The following is a 17,114-nucleotide window of genomic DNA, read 5'->3' as shown; positions in this document are numbered from 1 at the left end:
TATCCTCGAACTCTTTTGAAAATTACAGTTTGTCCTTGGCCTGCCGCCCTTAGCTTTGCTTCTTCCAAGCCACACAAATCTGTGCCTCGTTTCTTCTCTGGGAGAGCGAGGAGGGTGTACTAGATGACCTCCACCTTCTTGTCTGGCTTTAAATTTCCTTTTGTGATACTTGCTGGACTCGTTTTACTCGCCATAACTTCTCCCCAGCGCCTTCCTCAGGGACTGCTCCCACAACTTACTCCAGAGGGCGCTGCTGACGCGCCAGGGGCAGCAGCTCGGTGGGCGGAGCGATGGCTCCGGCAGCGCGGCGATTGGTTGCTGCTCTAGAGGAAGAGGGCGTGGCGAGTGCCTGGAGGGGGCGGGGCGATCGGCGCGGTGACGTCAGCGAGACGGGGGCGGGGGCGGGGCTCGGAGCGTGTGACGCCACGGCCGCGGCGGAGCCGGGGATTAATGGGAAAAGTTTTGGCAGGAGCTGGGGGATTTTGCGGAGCCTGCGGGACGGCTGCGGCCGCGGTGCGGGAGACGGCCGGGACAGGTCCGAGCGGGTCGGGAGAGGCCAGCGCGGCCCGGGCCGAGGTGGACGGTGGGGTCGGGGCTCCGGAGGCTGCGTTCCGCGCGGCTGCAGCTCTTCCATGCTCGGCCTGTGCGCTGAGGCGCCACCGCCGGGGTCCACTGGATGGAGACCCCTGTGGCTGCTGCAAACCCGCATCCCTGCCTCCTCCCACCCACCCTGCTCCGCTCTGGGGCCCCGTGGCCTCATCTCCTTCCGATTCCACGAGAACCCCGTCTCCACCTCCCTCTGACCTCTTCCTGAGTGCCTCTCTGGTGCTACTCTACCCAGCCGTCTTTGGAGATCTGCCTCTCTCGACAGCTTCCCGTCCTTGCACTGTCGGTCGTTGCTCTCTCTCCCCATCTCTGTCCCCTGCTTTTTCGATTGCTTGATCTCTCCCAATCTTCCCTAGGATATTGTGAGCCGGTCCGGTTTATGGAAGCCTCTTCTATCCTGGCTACAGGCAGAGGCCCTGATTTCCTTGGTAGCAATCTTGTCCTTTTCACCTCTTGTCACCCGACCGCTTCGCTTCTACGTTCTTTGCCTCTGCCTCGGGGAGAACCCAGAGGTACATGATAGGCTTCTGTTTCACCTTCGGTTGAGATGGGAGGGCGGTAGAATGGGGTGTTGACCATTCTTGACCAGGTTTTTTCGGGTGGGAGGGTTCACTGGGTGTTGCACTGGGAGGGATGTCCAGTGTTAGGCCCTTCTAATCTCAGCTTTACAATACTTCCCCTTTATGGGTCTGTTGACTTCCAGGAACCCTTGGGGAGAGTCGACTCCGAGTTGGGTGTGCGCCAGCGGTAGCCGGAGGCCTCATATAACTCCTTCTCCCCTTCCAGGAAACAGGATTCATTTGGGTTATTATGGAACACATTTAAACCATGATACTTTAAGCCATCTGTACCCTCACTCCTTCCTTCCATGCACTGCCCTATCCCAGAAAGCTAAGAGAAGTCTCCGGAAGCCGTGCCCAGGGGTGACTGTGGTCTTTATCTTGGGTTTTCTTTCCCGTACTGGCTCTAGAATGCTGTTGTTGTTGTTTAAAAGTTACATTTATTTATTTATGTGGGGTGTGGATGTGGGGTGTAGGTGTGTTTAGATCAGAGAACAACTTCCCGGTGTTGAGAGTTGGTTGTCTTATTCTCTCCTGTGCTTGTTGGCAAGCACCTTTGCTGAGCCCCTTCACCAGCCCCAGAATACATTTCCCCTCTCCCTGTTTGAGTTTTCAAATGGATAATTGGCCTGCTAGCCCTGGGGCTGTTGGACATTTATACCCTTTAGTCACGATGTCTTGAATAAGGACTACTGAATTTCTGTCCTGTCACTGACGGAATGTGCCTTGAATGTTGGTCACTGGATGTGGTCCCTTGGTGCCTTTTCTCCTTCCCTTTCCTGGACAGCTTCATTTCCTGTGGCTGGGAGAGGCAGCTGAAGTTCCTTTTGCCACCCAGGTGTGGTCTGGGGTGTATTGCTTTGGCATCTGCCTGGGCAGGCTGTGGGATTGCAGCAGGGAGCCCTTGTGGCGGAACTTGAGCTGTCTACTTCCAAGCACATGGATCATTTATTGTCTCAGATGTGTCTGGACCCCTGGGGACATCCTCAGGAAGGAATGTAAATCCTTTTTTACCCCACCTGATCTTGGTGGATTCTAGAAGTGTGCCCTACATTCACATTAGAAGGGGGAGCCCAAGCCCATGGTTACGCTGGTACCCAGTTTTGAGGATCACATTTTCTGTAAGCCAGAATTGGCCACAGAACAGAATTGGCCCTGTAGCCGCAACAGGGAGGCAACTGAACCAGCTCGACCAGACCTTACAGTTTTGTAATCTTGGTGTACACTGACCCTTTTCCATGAAAGCATGGGTTGTGGCTGGCCTGTGGTTGAGCCAGTCTCCTCTCCACAGGTCCCCAACCCTCCTCTATGCAGCACTGGATTTGGGGTAGTGGAGTAGATTAGAAGAAATCTTTTATTCCTATGAAGAAGGAAGGCTTTATTTTTTAAAATACCTTTTACGTTTATTTATTTATTTTTGTGAGTGTGCAAGACAAATTTTGGGAGTCAGTTTTCTCTGTTGTATGGGTCCCAGGTATTGAGCTGAGGTCAGCAGGCTGGGTGGCAAGTGCCTTTACCCACTGAGCCACACACCTCCCCCATTTAAATTTGAGGCAGTATCACTCACTCTATAACCCAGGCTGGCCTTGAGCTCACTTGGTAGGTCAGGTTAGCCTCCTAACTGGCGGCAATCTTCCTGCTTCTGGCAATCTTCCTGCTTCTGTCTTCTGAGTGCTGGTATTCCTGGGATAACCCACCTGGGTCATTTTTGAGGGGTGCAGTTTAGTGCTTGGCCATGGTTAGTCCAGTCTCTGGCTCCACACAGACTCTTGGTGCTTATGTCTGTGTACCACATGTGTACTTGGTGCTGTGTGCCCTCAGAGGTTAGAAGAGGGCATTGGATCTGCTGGACCAGGGATTACAGATGGTTGTGAACCATTGTGTGGGTGCTGGGAATCGACCCTGGGTCTTCTGCAAAAGTAAAAGTGCTCTTAGCCTCTGAGCTGTCTCTCTAGTCCCCTACCTAACACCCTTGAGCAGTCTGCTGCTGTACTGTCAGCAGTGCTCTGTGGCGAGGTACAGAGCTGGCCGGTTAGCCTCCTGGGATGCATCCATTCTGCAGCCTTCAAGGGGATAGTTGCTTTCCTATTTATTTTTATTTTATTTTTCGAGGCAGGGTTTCTCTCTATTGCTTTGGAACCTGTCCTGGAACTCACTCTGTAGACCAGGCTGCTGGACTTGAACTCACAGAGATTCACCTGCCTCTGCTTCTGCCTCTTGAGTTCTGGGATCAAAGGCATGCGCCACCAACACCCAGCTTAGTTGCTTTCCATTTGGTGACTTTTGCAGATTGTGGGCCAATACCTGTTTTCAAGGTGTGGGTGGATAGGCCCTTGCATTGCTGTTACCTATCATCTCCATGGTTTACTGAACTGACAACCCCCCCTGCCCTCGCCCCCTACTCCTGTTCTTTTTGCCCGTTCTCTGCTGCACTTCTGTGTGCTTCAAGCCACCCAGGGAAAGCAGCCCCACCCATGGCCCCTTACTGTCCTCCTCAAAGGCCTAGTAGGATGGTCAGTGTGGAGACTAGCCTGAGAAGCCAGTAGGCCTCTATTTTGGATTGAACACAGCTGCTGGGCTGTTGTGCAAGCTGTCCCCAGGGCTTGAGCCTGGCATGTCCTGGTACAGTGAGGCTCATCTCTTCAGGAGGCTTCCATCAGCTTCTGCTGAGGCCTATCCTGAGGCCCACTTCCACAGGGTGCTGCTGTCTGCATGTTTGGGGGGGCAGTATATACTCTACTGCCTCTGGGGGTCCTGGCAATGCCAGCATTCCTCCCTTCCCAGTGTTCACACAGGCTTGTCTGTCCTGCCAGGCTCTGGCTTGTATTATGTCCAAAGCCCTGTGCCCAGTGCCCTTGTCTGTGCCATGTCGTCCCAGATTGCCCTGAGGCTGTTTCTTGGAGATGATTTGATGATGATTTGATGTCACTGAGCATGTTTGTGTGCCCTTAGAGCCAGGGGAGGAGTGGCTTGCTGTAGCAGCGGGATTCCAGGGTGTCAGAGGAGAGTTGGGTGCTTATCTGGAGCCTGGCAGGGCCTTCAGCATCAGGTTTCAGGCATGCAGGTCTTCTCCCATGGCCTTCATACCTCGGAGCTGGTGACTGGGGTGTGACTCCAGTCTCTCTGTGTGTTCCCCTCAGGAATCTTGTATGACTCAGAGCCTCTCCTTTTATGAGCTAGTGGGGTGGGTATTGGGCACCTCTTCCTTACCTTGCCATCTCCTTCCGCCCCACCCAGGTAAGATCCGCAGAGCTGGTGTCTGCTTGCTTGGAAGTGCAGACTCCTTCCAGGATTGGGAAATATTTGCTGACTCAGCCTGAGCTCAACAGCCTCCCAGGATGTGTGTGTGTGTATGTCTGTGTGTGAGGTCACATGGGACCACTGGGTTTTGAGTACCAGTGTTCAGTGCTTTTTTTGGACCCTGGCACCACTCCATTATGACCCTTGGTTCCTTTCTGTCTTACAGTGCTGCGCAGTGGTGTGGGTATGCACGTGACACTCACTCAGTGGCTCCTGCTCACCGACAGATGAAGATGAACACACAGTAAAGGTAAAGCCCACTTCACTGACTCGGGTGTCTGGGTGACAGCCACGTTCTGCATAGGAGCCTGCCCTTGCTGGATTCTGCAGGCTGAGTCCGTAATCACAGGTGACTGTCATATCGTCTGCGCCCATCACTTAATCCATAGTGGACACTCATTAAGAAACCATCAGATGTGTGTGGTGTATGTAGGTCTTTAGGAGTGTGGAGATTCTCATCTTTGTGCTTCCTCCTGTGTCTGAGGGACTGTGCTGCAGAGGGTAGTCAGTGTTTGTTGAGTGACTAAATGAACACTCTTCTCTACCATGTGTATGCAATGGGTCACCAAGATGCCGTCCATCATTTTCTTCCATTTACGCCGTAAATGTGTTGCTGTTTGGTTTCTTGGAGACAGAACTGAGATAGGTAGCCAGGCTGGTCTGGAACTCCAGATCCTTTTCTTCTCCATCCCAAGTGCTGGAACTGGAGGTGTGTGCCATCACATTTGCTCAGGGACAGGGGTTCTTCCTTCTCTGCTGGGCTTTGGAGCCCTCAGCAGAATTTAACAATGCTTTGGGCTTCTCATGCTGTTTCTCTGTTCTCAGGATGCCTGGCAGGTTCTAGAAACCCTCAGAAGGGGCACACCAGGGAGTTTGATGGTCATTGTCTTGACTGTTTGGCATGCTGGGTTATGGCGCGGGTCCCTGCGGGGGTGGGGGGGGAGACTGGGGAAACCTGGCTCTATTTTAATCTCTGATGTGCAGCGGGTCCAGGAGCTGTTTGTGGCCTCTGCTTCCCTTCCTCTGCCTCTTACACCCGGCGGATTTTCCTGTTACCAAGCAGGGTGACCAGCCTGGGTCTGTCTGTCCTAGGGATGGGGCTGTTTGTGGATCCTTCTGGAAGGTCTGGAGTAAGAGCCCCTGCAGTTCTCAGACCCACATCCAGCCGCTTTCCTCCGAAGGGAGCCTGAGGTTTCTGAAGGTCCCAAATGGAATGAGGAGGAAGTCTTCCAGGCTGGGAGAGCTGCTGGGCTGCACTGATTTCTGTCTTGTGTGCAGCAACAATGTGTGCTGCAGTTGAGCCTGAGCCTTCATCTTCTCCCACAGAGGCTCAGCCCCGCTTCATCTCATTTTTCTGTGCACATCTCAAGAGTCTGCAGCTGTTGTCTCTTAAGACTTCTGGCCACTTCCTTGGGCCAGGTACTGTGAGAGGTGTCTCAGTCCTCGGCTACTACCTCTCTTCCAGGTGTGAGGAGCCTAGCTGTGGGGAGAAGACATGTGTAGTATAAGCTCTCAGATTTGAGGGAGCTGGCAGATGCCCAGAATGTGACAGTCATTGAGTTTATCTTTAGACAGCATCCTGAGGGCCAAACAAGGCTGCAAAGTAGTAGTTTTAAATCTTTCGACCTCAATACCCACCCCCACCACCCACCCCCTGCAACACTTCTTTTTTGACCCTATGTAGTCCTGGCTGGTGCATGGGCACAATGTGTGTGTTATGTGGAAGTCAGAGATAGCAGATGCTCGTAGCATGATGACAGCTGGACTCTGAGCCCAGACATCCTAGAATGAGAACCCTGAGGAGATGGCAGGTCTTCTCATGACCTCCTCTCTGGGCCAAGTCAGACCAAGGTGTATCCTGGAGAGATGTGGAGAGGGAGCTCAACCACTGCTGTGGGGAGGTCACCTGGCCTGCGCCTGAGTCACTTCGAGAAGGAAAAGTCCTTTCTCATCCTTCTGTTCTGGGACAGACCTGTTAGCAATTCACTGGTCAGTCCATTGAGGACACCGAGTCACAAGGGAAGGTGTTTCCCTGGTAGTTTTTGAGAAGGAGTACTAATATTGCAGAAGGTGGCTAAAATGGGGGAAGAATGGAGGTGGAAGATGTGAGGACCAGGACAGGGATCTCGGGGGAGGAGAGAAGTCCCTTCCCTGCTTTCATCTTCATCCCTGTGGGTACACTGACCCGCGATGGCTTTGGTCTGTCCACCAGTCAGATAACTGCCCAGAGTGCCAAGGGATCTCCAGCCTCATTCAGGGTTATTGATGCATGGGAGAAATTAATTGAAGTGTTTAGACATGTTAGAAAGAAGCTAAATTAAGCTTTATTGTCAAGGCAAAAGCACACAAAAAGCTAAGCATTTTATTAAAAACAAATGAAAAACCAGACAAAGTAGTTGTTAACACCAGTGATTGTTTCAAGTGTACTTAAGTTTCAGGACCATCAAGAGGCAAGTATGGGTACTGGAGGTAGCTGACAACTGTTTGTAACTGTCCATAACTCCAGTTCCAGGGGATCCAGTGTCTAACCTTTGAAGGCACCAGGCATAAAAGTGCCAGACAGGCCTAAATGTAAGCAAAACACACATAAAACTCATAATCATAAAATAAATGAATCTTTAAAAAATGTTTTTAAAAAGCAGGGACAGTAGCCAGGCATTGCTAAAATTTCCTTGAGAGACTGGGGTACTCCCGCCATGGTCCTGCTGACAAACCAAAGCGTAACTTCACCAGCTTCTCTCTGAGAAGCAATGAGTTTATTAGGCTTACTTAACTGAGTGTGGGTGACCTTAAAGCAGCCGCAATAGGTCTGGCTACTCAGGAGAGGGTCCCATGACCCTCCCACTCCCTCCTCCCAAGAGGGAACTTGACAGGATCCTGTGATGATCCTTGGCAAGCAGGCCCTGGCTAACTCCTGAAGATGATGGCAGCAGTGTGGGCTGTAGGACAGTCCTGTATAGTGTAGGCATGCAGGCACAGGCCTGTAACCCAAGTACATGGGGAGTGGAGGCAGGAGGATCAGGAGGTCAGGGAGTTTAAGGCTGGCCTGGGCTTCTTGGGACCAAGCCTTAAAAACAAAAGAAGGGGTGAAAAGAGGCAAGAATGAGGCCACGTTGGGGAGTGGCTACAAGGGTCAGGAAGCAGACTGTAGGAGGGACTGAACGAGGACTGGTCCTGGGCTCATCCCGAAGGTCAGCAACCCTGTTCTAAGCCTGTCATTTGTCTGAAGAGGTTCATGTGGGTTTGGTGCAGGCTGATGGGGAGCTACTCTTAGCTGCTGTGTTGACCATGGCTCATGGTTTAGTGTCCCCAGTGTTTGTCAGCGTCTCTGGAAGGATGGGAAGGGACCACAAGCCTCAGTGTGTCCCATTTTGTGAGCTGGGTTCTGAATGTTGAGGGAGGGAATTTCTCTGAGGCAGCTCCTCTCCCCATTCAAGAGCCAACTTTTAAACAGTGTCTTTACTGCCCGTCACATGGCCTTGGGGCCAGCACAGCACACAACAGTGCCCTTTTCTCTCTCCTTGTCCCATCTTCCGTACCTCGTGCCAGCCCAGCCCCGTGGTCTTTCAGCAGCTGTCCTGGGACTGATACTGAGTTCTCTATAGCTCATGTGGGCACAGGCAGCTTCAAGAGCTGCTGTCCTTGGAGGGCCCCTCAGGGGAAAGCTCACGGAATCAGGGGAGCTGCCTGACCCTGAGCTCTCGCCTCTGTCTGTATGAGACTGCTGCAGCTTTCCTGTGTGATTCTTGGCACTGCAGTGTCCCAGGAGTCCATGACCTTCGAGGCTCCTCTCAGGCTGCACAGGCCAGCCCACTCTCCTAGCTGGCAGCATAGCTGACTGGACCTCTCTCACCTCGCAGGCACTATGCTGGAATTTTGTGGAACCCAGAACTTTACTCATCTCCATTTCCAAGCAAGCGAGGTGTGTCCTTCCTCAGTTTCCCTAAATGCCTAATACATTTCTGGACTTGTGACTAATTGTTTTTCCCCTCTGCCTCTGCTTCAACATTTTTTAGTACAGGCTGGCTCCCTAGGCTTCTGAGTGTATTGGAAGATTTAGTGACCCTTTGTCCTGGGGGAAGGGGGCAGCAATACCCAGCTTCTGCCCACTAGTGGCCAGTGGCACTGCCCCTCTCCAGATGTGGAATCCCAAGAAGGTCTCCAGACAGCTAGGTGTGTCCTTAGTGTCACAGTCAGCCTACTAAGTGTCTCTGGCCAACTGGGCACTCTGGACAAGGAGGACAGAGAGTCCTTGCATGGGAAATCAACCCTTCCCATCACCTGGGCAGCTTTGGGAAGGCAGGAAGTGGTTTACAAAGAGCAGCATGCTCCAGTGATGGCCACACAACAGAGGGCAGTATCCAAGACACGTAAGCATCTCTCAGGCCATGCATCTCTGGCTGTGCCTGCTCCAGTGTCTGCAGAGGCCATGATCCTGGGACAGTTGGTGACATTTGCTGTGCTCATTGCTATGCACTGACCCATCTCTGGTGTCTTCATGGCCAAGGATCTGGCACTCTGACCACGGTGGTCACCTCTCTCTGTCCTCTGCCCTAGGCACTGTGTTACTGAGAGAAACAATCCCCATCATCCTGATCCAGAACGGAGTTGATAGGCCTGGAACATCACCATCATCATTATCACTGTTAATTTTGAAACAGGGTTTCTCTGTGTAGCCCTACCTGTTCTGGAACTCGCTCTGTAGACCAGGCTGGCCCCAAACTCACAGAGATCTTCCTGCCTCTGCCTCAAAGGTGTGTACCGCCACCACCCCAGCCTAACTTGAGCTGAGGAGATTGTTCTGTATTCCTGATGGGTTCTCCATGCCACCAGAAGCAGAGAGATTGGACTCAACACAGGTGTGGGACCTCTGTGCAAAGTGCTATACTTCTAGCTTTGAAGGCAGAAGATGAGGCCATAAAATGTGAGGATTGCAGTTCTGTGTCTGGGAAAGGAAATGAAACGGGTTCAGGGAAGTGCGGCGCTGCCAGCACTCTGGTTCCAGTCCAAGGAAACCAGTTCTGACTTCCTGACCTCCGGATCTCCAGAGTTGTATGTCCTCTCTTGCTACTGCCTCCTTTCTTCCATGTAGAATATTTGTTGCTTTGTACCCAGGAGTATCACCAGGTATACATAACTGGGGAAATAGGTAGCAATGAGAGCCGTTCCACCTGCAGTGTTGGTATGGGGCATGTGCCTAAAGTGGGGTCCCAGCTCAAAGCAGGCAGGCCTGGGTTTCTGAGGTCTTTACCTCCTTCGACTAGAAGCCTGTGGGGGAGAGTCAGCACAAAAAAGGCCCTCTCTTTTCTAAGATGCCTCAGCCCCAGGGCCTTCCCTCCTGGCTAAACAGCTGTCTTCCTTGAGCCTGGCAGCCAGGGTGTATGTATGGCTGCTACCCGGACCTCTTTTGATAGCTGTGCATTCCCAGACTCAGCCTCAGTAGTGACCCCACTTGTGTGCCTGGCCATCTTCCCTGTCTCCAGAAGTAAATGGAACCTGGCACCCACACCTGTAGTAGCTTCCTTCCTGCCTCTGGTCCTTGGTCAAAAGTGGCCAAGCTAAAAAGCCACCTCCCCCCCAGTGCTGACCCCCACTTCTACTTTCATGACAACTTTCCAAAATGCTAGTGTGTCAATAGTCTGTAGTAACCTTCACTGTCTTCTGGGGGCCAGGGAGCAATTGTCTGTCTCTGTCATGCCTTTACCCTGATATTGGACATGTATACTGGACACGTAGTATATAGCTGTTGCTCAGTGTTGCTCTTGCTGATAGTAGGTTTTAATTAGTGTATGTTTACCTTTCCTTTTCCTGGAGTATTCTTGACAATTGTTAAGACAATTGTAGGTGGCTGGTCTGTGGACCTGTAGCAGTGGCCACACCTCTTTGAGTGTGGTTTCAGGCAGATGGAAGCTTTCCTCTGCCCTTGCTTTCTGGTGGGTCAGTGGATCCAGTAGGAAGAGCAGGGAAATGCTCCTGTGTTTCTTTGTATTTTTCTGTGTAATTGTTCCCCAATAAACACCCATTTGTCATTTATCTTGGGTCTAGTGATATAATTACATCCTCTCCTTCAATTGTCTAAATGTATTAAACCCTACTGCTTGTCCCTGGCTTCATATTTTCTAGTAGTGATCCCAAGTTGATTCAGAAAATAGAAATCTTCAGTGGCAAGGCTCTCGTTTGGTCTCCCTCTGGGTGGGCACTCTGAGGAAGGAGGGGGAAAGGTGAGATTTATGGTGGAAACCATTGATAATCGATAAATTGATTGATAACAATTTTCTTTTGAGTCAGAGTTTCTCTGTGTAGTCCTGGCTGTCCTGGAATTCACTCTGTAGACCAGACTGTCCTAGAACTCAGAGATCCATCTGCCCCTGCCTCCTAAGTGCAACACCAATAACAATTTTTATTGTTCAAATGAAAGTTGCTAAGTGAATAAATTAGTGAGCTGGAGGAGGCATCATTCCTGTGCTAAGCATGTTTGTAGCATGTAGTATAATTCACCCCGCCTTAGTACTGTGGTCAGCTGTAGAGTTTTCTCTGTTGTCTGGTTAATCGCCTGACCCTGTTGGCATGTTTATACCTGAGCCAGGACTCACCTGTCTCCTACAAGCGTGGAGTAGGGTTGCCCTCCTGACCCCACCACTGTGAGGGCCACTCATTTCTTTCTTTTATATTCTTCAGTTGAAAAAAATTAGTTATTGATTGAGTGACTGATTATGTATGAATGTGTGCCTGTGTGTGTGTTTGTATGGGTATGCACATGCATAACATGTGCATAGAAATCAGAGGATATCTTGTGGGAGTTGTTTTTTCCTCCTACCATGTGGGGCTGGGGGCTCAAACTCAGGCTGTCGAGGTTAGTGGCAAGTGTCTTGTCAGCCAGCACCTTTTCTTTGCTCACTCCTGTGTGGCCCCTGCCACTCCAGGGAGGTGTAGGTAGATCGGGAGTGCTTTTCCTGAGCTGTTTCCCCTGGGACAGCAGCCTGTGCTTGCCCTCTTTTCCACTGTCCCCTTCACCGAGTGACACACTGCCAGCTCTCAGCCCTGGAGGGATTTCACTGATCACTGTTAGTGATGTCTCCCCAGAAACCAGCTCCTTGATGGAGCCCTCCAGGACCTCCCCACAGAGCTGTTGAGCAAGCCCTGGTCAGGTAGAATATGGCTAAGTGTCACCCCTCTCTGGGAGCATTCAAGGGAGTATAACAAGCCTTCTTCTGTTTCACCAGCTAGCTCCCAAATAATGACACGGAGACTTCTTATTAATTATGAAAGCTCAGCCTACAGCTTAGGCTTGTTCCTGACTAGCTGTTAAAACTTATATTAACCCATTTATGTTAATTTGTGTTTAGCATGTGCTGTTATTGCTTCTTCCATCTTGCACCTCTCTTATCTCTGGGTGGCTACTCTGCCCCTCTTCTTCCCAGAGACCTCTCTGTGCCCAGAAGTCCCACTATACCTCTTGCATAGCTATTGGCTGCCTAGCTCTTTATTAAACCAGTCAGAAGGTGCCTTGGCAAAGATACATCTTCACAGTGTACAGAAAGGTTATTCCACAACAGAGCAGTCATTCACAGAAGGCCTGCCCATGTTTGCGCTTAGTGAGAAGACAGACCTCCGCCTCCCGACCTTGGCGCTCACCTTGGCACCTTCCTCCCTTTTGGGTCTGAGTGAAGCTCCCTTCTCCCACCTCTGGCTGGCACCTCCCGTGGTGTATGATGGTGGATTTGGCTGTTAGATGGTGACTTCAGGAGTCCCCTGGTTTTGAGTCCCCAGAGCTGTTGGTGGCTGCTATAGCTGGGTGTTGAGTCCCCCTGTCCATGGTGAGCCAAGCACTCGGTGCCACTTACACACCTCACCTGTTTGTTTGCATTCTGCCTGGGAGTGAGTGTGAGAGTGTGGTGTGTGTGTGTGTGTGTGTGTGTGTGTGTGTGTGGTATGTGTGAACGTGTGAGGGCATTTGTGTGCTTGCGTGAGTGTTTTTGTTGCCTGTGTGCTTGTGTGTGTGTACGTATGTGTGTGCATGTGCCATTCTTTCTCAGATGAGAAGATGTTGGATGTCACTGATTCTGAAGGTACCAGATGATTAAAGCCAGTGAATGTTTCTTAGGAGCCATGAATCTGATTGGTCAGTTGGAAATCACCTGCTTGACTCACTAGACTGGCATTGGTTTCAGAGAACAGTAGTCCCTTGTTGGTCAGTGAGCAGAAGCAGTGTTTTGGCAGGCCTCCTGCAGGGTCTCATTCCAGGTCAGCAGGCAGAGGAGGCCCAGTGAACAGTGGTCAGTGGCTCCATGGACCCACTCCAACACAGTCCCAGAGAAACACAAGTAACTGTCCAGCCAAACTGTGGGCGAGGCGAGCCTTGTGGGGGATGGGGACAAAACTCAGTGTCTGCTCTGGGTGATAAAGGAAGGGGACAGCAAAGATGACCGATCTGTCTACATATGGGGAGAGAACAGGGAGGACATCGCCCATTGTCACCCCACAGACATGTCCTACCCTTCGCATGCACGCACGCATGCACGCGCGCACGTAGTCCTGTTTTATAGATGAGGTCTGAGATCAGGAAGGCGGAGCTGCACTGTGAACCTTTCAACATCTCTGTTCTTAGTTCAGTGACTGACTGTCCTGATGGTGTGCCCTCAGCCAGGCTCCTTGGGTGTGTGGATACATCTACATTTCCTCATGCTTGTAAGCAGAGGCCAGAAACAGTCATGGCCCTGGGGCCTGTCCTGCTGCATGATATGGACCCTCTCTAGAGTTGCAGCCTGACTCTTCACACAAGCCACAGTATCACGATTTCTTCTTCCTTGCCCCCTCATGCCCACCCCAGATTACCGCATGGAGGTCAGAGGACACCTTGTGGGAGTTAGTTCTCAGCATCCGCCTTGTGGAACCTGGGGATTGAATTTGGGATGCCAGGCTTGCTTGGATACAAGTGCCTCTCCCTCCAGTTTGTATTAGGCACCCTTTCCTACTTCTCTAAAACTTTTAAGGTTTTTATTATCTACTGGGGCAGGGGGCTCATGCCACAGCACCCTTGTGGATATCAGAGGGCAGCCTGCAGGGATGATCCTCTCCTACTGTGTGGGTCCTAGGGATTATACTCAGATTGTCAGGTTTGATGGCTTGGCAGCAGGGCGCCTTTACAGGCTGAGCCATCTCACCAGTCCACCTGGCTTATTTTAGAGACCCTTTTCTGTTTTAGTTTCCATTTCTGGTCCAGAGTAGACAGATATTTGTTCCTCTCTCCTCAGGAAAAGGTAATGCATCAGGGAAGGAGATCACAATGAAACCACCCGAAAGCTAGCCAGGCCAAACTGAAGCCATTGCTCTGGGCCCTGAGGTTATGTTTGTAGGCTCATGGGAACAGAGCCTAGTCCCTGGCTCACTCCAAGGCAGAGGGCAGAGGGCACTGGGCAGCGCGTTGAGGCAGTGATGTTGCAGGGACTTCTTGCTGAAAGCGATAAGCAGGCTGACCAGGAAGAGGCCTAGAGAGCAGGGACCCCAGAGACAGGGAGCTGTCTCTGGGAGATATCTCTGGGAGAGATATCCCTGGGCCTCACCTCTGTCATGGTCCTCCATGGAGGTTCCTTCTTCATCCCTCTGTGCTCTCTCCCACCTGGCAGTGCCCGGGCCTGTGGTGTGGTCAAGTCCAGGACAGCAGGTGACACCTGTGTGGTAGCAGCTACCTTGCCCCTCCTTGCTATCTTCCTGGGCAGTGGGCAAGGATCTGAGTGTAGTCAGGTGTAGGGATGGTCAGCTCCTTAGAGCCACCCCATGGTGAACCCCAAGCCAGGCAGAAAGCTGGGGAGCATCCATGCCTCCCGGATGTAAGAGAGTGAACAAAAACTGTGTCAGGTTTCCTGTGTGCCATGGTGGCCTGGGCACAGTTTGGGCCAGGATTCCACTTAGCATAATCTGTGAGTTCCTGTGAGCCTGCATACATCCCCCAGGCCCAGTGCAATGGCTTCCTGTTCGTCCCCTCCAAGCCCAAGCCTCTCCTTTCCTCCACTCCAGAGCTATAATTAAGTTCCCATGTGACCATATCCCTCAGCTGACACATGGTTGTAACCGCAGCCCTAGTCATTGGGCAGCTCGTCTGGGGTGACTTTAGAGGCCAGCTTCTTGGCTTCCAGATGGTCTTTGGCAGGTCTGAGTAGGTGTCATTCTGCCAGGAAAAGGTGGGTCTGGTTTTGCCCAAGGCTGGGCCAAAGGGAAGGAGGAGGGGAGGGTAGATGGGCAGCTAGAAAGGGCAAGGGGACATAGATGGCGGTGACTGGCAGGCACACTTGCAGGGCTTGGGGGCACTGACAGGAGCACATTTCAGGATGACCCATCACAGCCACCACAGGGCACACCGTGAGCTGTTTTATGTTAGAGTCCCAGGTAGCCTTGTAAGTACTGTAATTGACGATGACCTTGAACTCCTGATTCTGCCCATTCCGTCTCCCCAGTGCCTTCATACCCAACCCATTCTGTTTATATTTCTTAGCATTTAGAATTGAGAATTTTAATATCCAGAATAACTTAAAACTCTACCATCTAATTGCGCAGTATCTGTCTCACCCCCCCAAAACAGACCCACCCTTCTGAGCAGTTAGCCCCAGACTCCCTTCCTCCCTCACCCCAGCAGCCACTGCCTTCACTCTCCCTCATAGGTCTCGATTTTGTACATTCATGTGAAAATCATGCAATCTGTGACCACTTGGGTCTGGCTTCTTCGGAAACACTATTTACATGAGTGTGGAAGTCTAGGCCGGCTTTGCAGGACTTGGCTCTGCCCTCTCACTTTGTTTGAGGCAGGTCCTCTCTTTGTTCCCGTCACCACACTATGTGCTCTGAGCTAAATGGCCCATGTGCTTCCAGCCCATTCTCCTATGTCTGCCTCCCATCTCAATGGGGATCTGGGATTATTGGACCCCACCACATCTGGCCTATTACATAGGTTCCAGGATAGAACTCATCAGGCTCACAGTTGCTTTTAGCTACTGAGCTATCTCCCAGCGCCACGTTTTCACCCAGGCTGTCCTACTCTGGATTGGTGCCTCACCCCCACCCCTCTTGGTTCTCAAAACCCCAGGGTGGCTTCAAACTCCTTACAAGGCTAAGGGTGGCCTTGAACTTAGATCTCCTTGCCTCTACCTCCAGGACTGGGTTTCTAGGCCTGCTGTACCAACCTTTATTCTATGTGGTGCTAGAAGCAATCCCAGGGCTTTGTACCACTGGGCCAGGAGTTCTATTAACCGAGCCACACGCCCCAGCCTGACTTCGTTCCTTTCTTATAGTCTGCTAACATTCCCTTGTGTGTTTATCTAGTCATCTGGAGATGGACATTTGGGACCTTTTCCCCTCAGCCCTCCTGTCATTTTCTTCTCCCCATTTACTGCTGTCAGCTTTCCTGTGTGGGCTTTTGTGTGGATATATACACCCAACAATCTACCATCCTAATAATTGTAAGTACCTTTAACTGTACCCGGTTTCTGCCATCATCACCTCCTTCCACCTCCAGAACTCTTTCATAATTCCAAAAGTGAAATCCTACACATGGTGTATTAACTCCCGTTTCCCCCTCCCCAAGCCCCATCTGTTCCACAATCTACTCTTATACCCTGTCTCTGTAATTCAGCCACAGCACCGCACATGAATGGAATCATGAAATATTTTCTTCTCCCTCCTTCTCACCTTTATTATTATTTTTAACTGTGTGTGTGAGAGAGAATGTGTGTGTGAATTCGTACCTGCCTCTGCCTCTCAGTACTGAAGTCACAAGGGTGCATCACCCCAGACATCTTTTTCTGAGTGGCTTGTTTCACTTAACACAACATGGTCAAGGTTCATCTGTGTTGTGTGTAGCCTTTGTCTGAACTTCCTATAGAATTATTTATATTTATTCTGTGTGTATGAACATTGTGCCTACATGTGTGCATGTGTACCACATGTGTCCCTGGTGCACGGGGATGCCAACAGAAGGCACTAGATCCCCCAGAACAAGAATTATTATGTCTGAAAGCCACCATGTGGGTGCTGGAAATTGAACTTGGGTCCTCTGCAAGAGCAACAAGTGCTCTTAATTGCTGAGCTAGATCTTTCCAGCCTTGAGTTTCCCTTTTAAATTTTTACTTATTTATTTTTGGGACAGGGTCTCATTATGTAGCCCCTCCTGGCCAGGACTTACTGTGGAGACCAGGCTGGCCTCACACTCACAGAGATCCACCTGTCTGTCCTTTCCTAGTGCTGGGATTAAAGTGCACACCCTTGTCTAACCCTGCTCTGACGTTGGTGCCTTTGGGATGGCCCTGCTGTCACTTCACTTAGAATGTCTCAGCCATCCTTGCAGACCAGACAGCATCTCTTTATCCTTTTTTCCACAGTGACCTAACCCTCTGTATGTGCTCTGTCCCTGCTTTCCTATGTGGATGTGCAGGGATCTTTCTGTCTATGAGTGTTTTTGCCTGGATGTATGCCTATTGTGCATGCCTGGTATCCATGGAGTGCCGAAGAAGGTGTAAGTCACATGCTCTAGAACTGGAATTACAGAACATGGAGTGAGCCACCATGTGGGTGTTGGGAACCAAACCCAGGTCCTCTGGAAGAGCAGCCAGTGCTGTTCATCACTGAGCCATGCCTCCAACCCTGATTTCTACTCCT

General features: G+C 51.2%; 1 protein-coding gene across 1 annotated transcript in view; it reads left to right on the top strand.

Moving 5' to 3' along the window:
- Nucleotides 1-402: 402 nt before the first annotated feature.
- The window catches only part of Ppard (peroxisome proliferator activated receptor delta), a 61,956-nt gene continuing 45,244 nt past the window's right edge, over nt 403-17,114 (top strand). Inside the window, exons 1-2 of the mRNA XM_051187118.1 lie at nt 403-535; nt 4,633-4,716. The gene's annotated coding sequence lies outside the window, so the exon portion shown is untranslated. The remainder of the gene's footprint in view (nt 536-4,632; nt 4,717-17,114) is intronic.

This window comes from Phodopus roborovskii, unplaced genomic scaffold, assembly GCF_943737965.1.
Source record: "Phodopus roborovskii unplaced genomic scaffold, PHOROB, whole genome shotgun sequence".
Lineage (NCBI taxonomy): Eukaryota > Metazoa > Chordata > Mammalia > Rodentia > Cricetidae > Phodopus > Phodopus roborovskii.
This window is presented reverse-complemented; position numbering and strand designations above follow the sequence as displayed.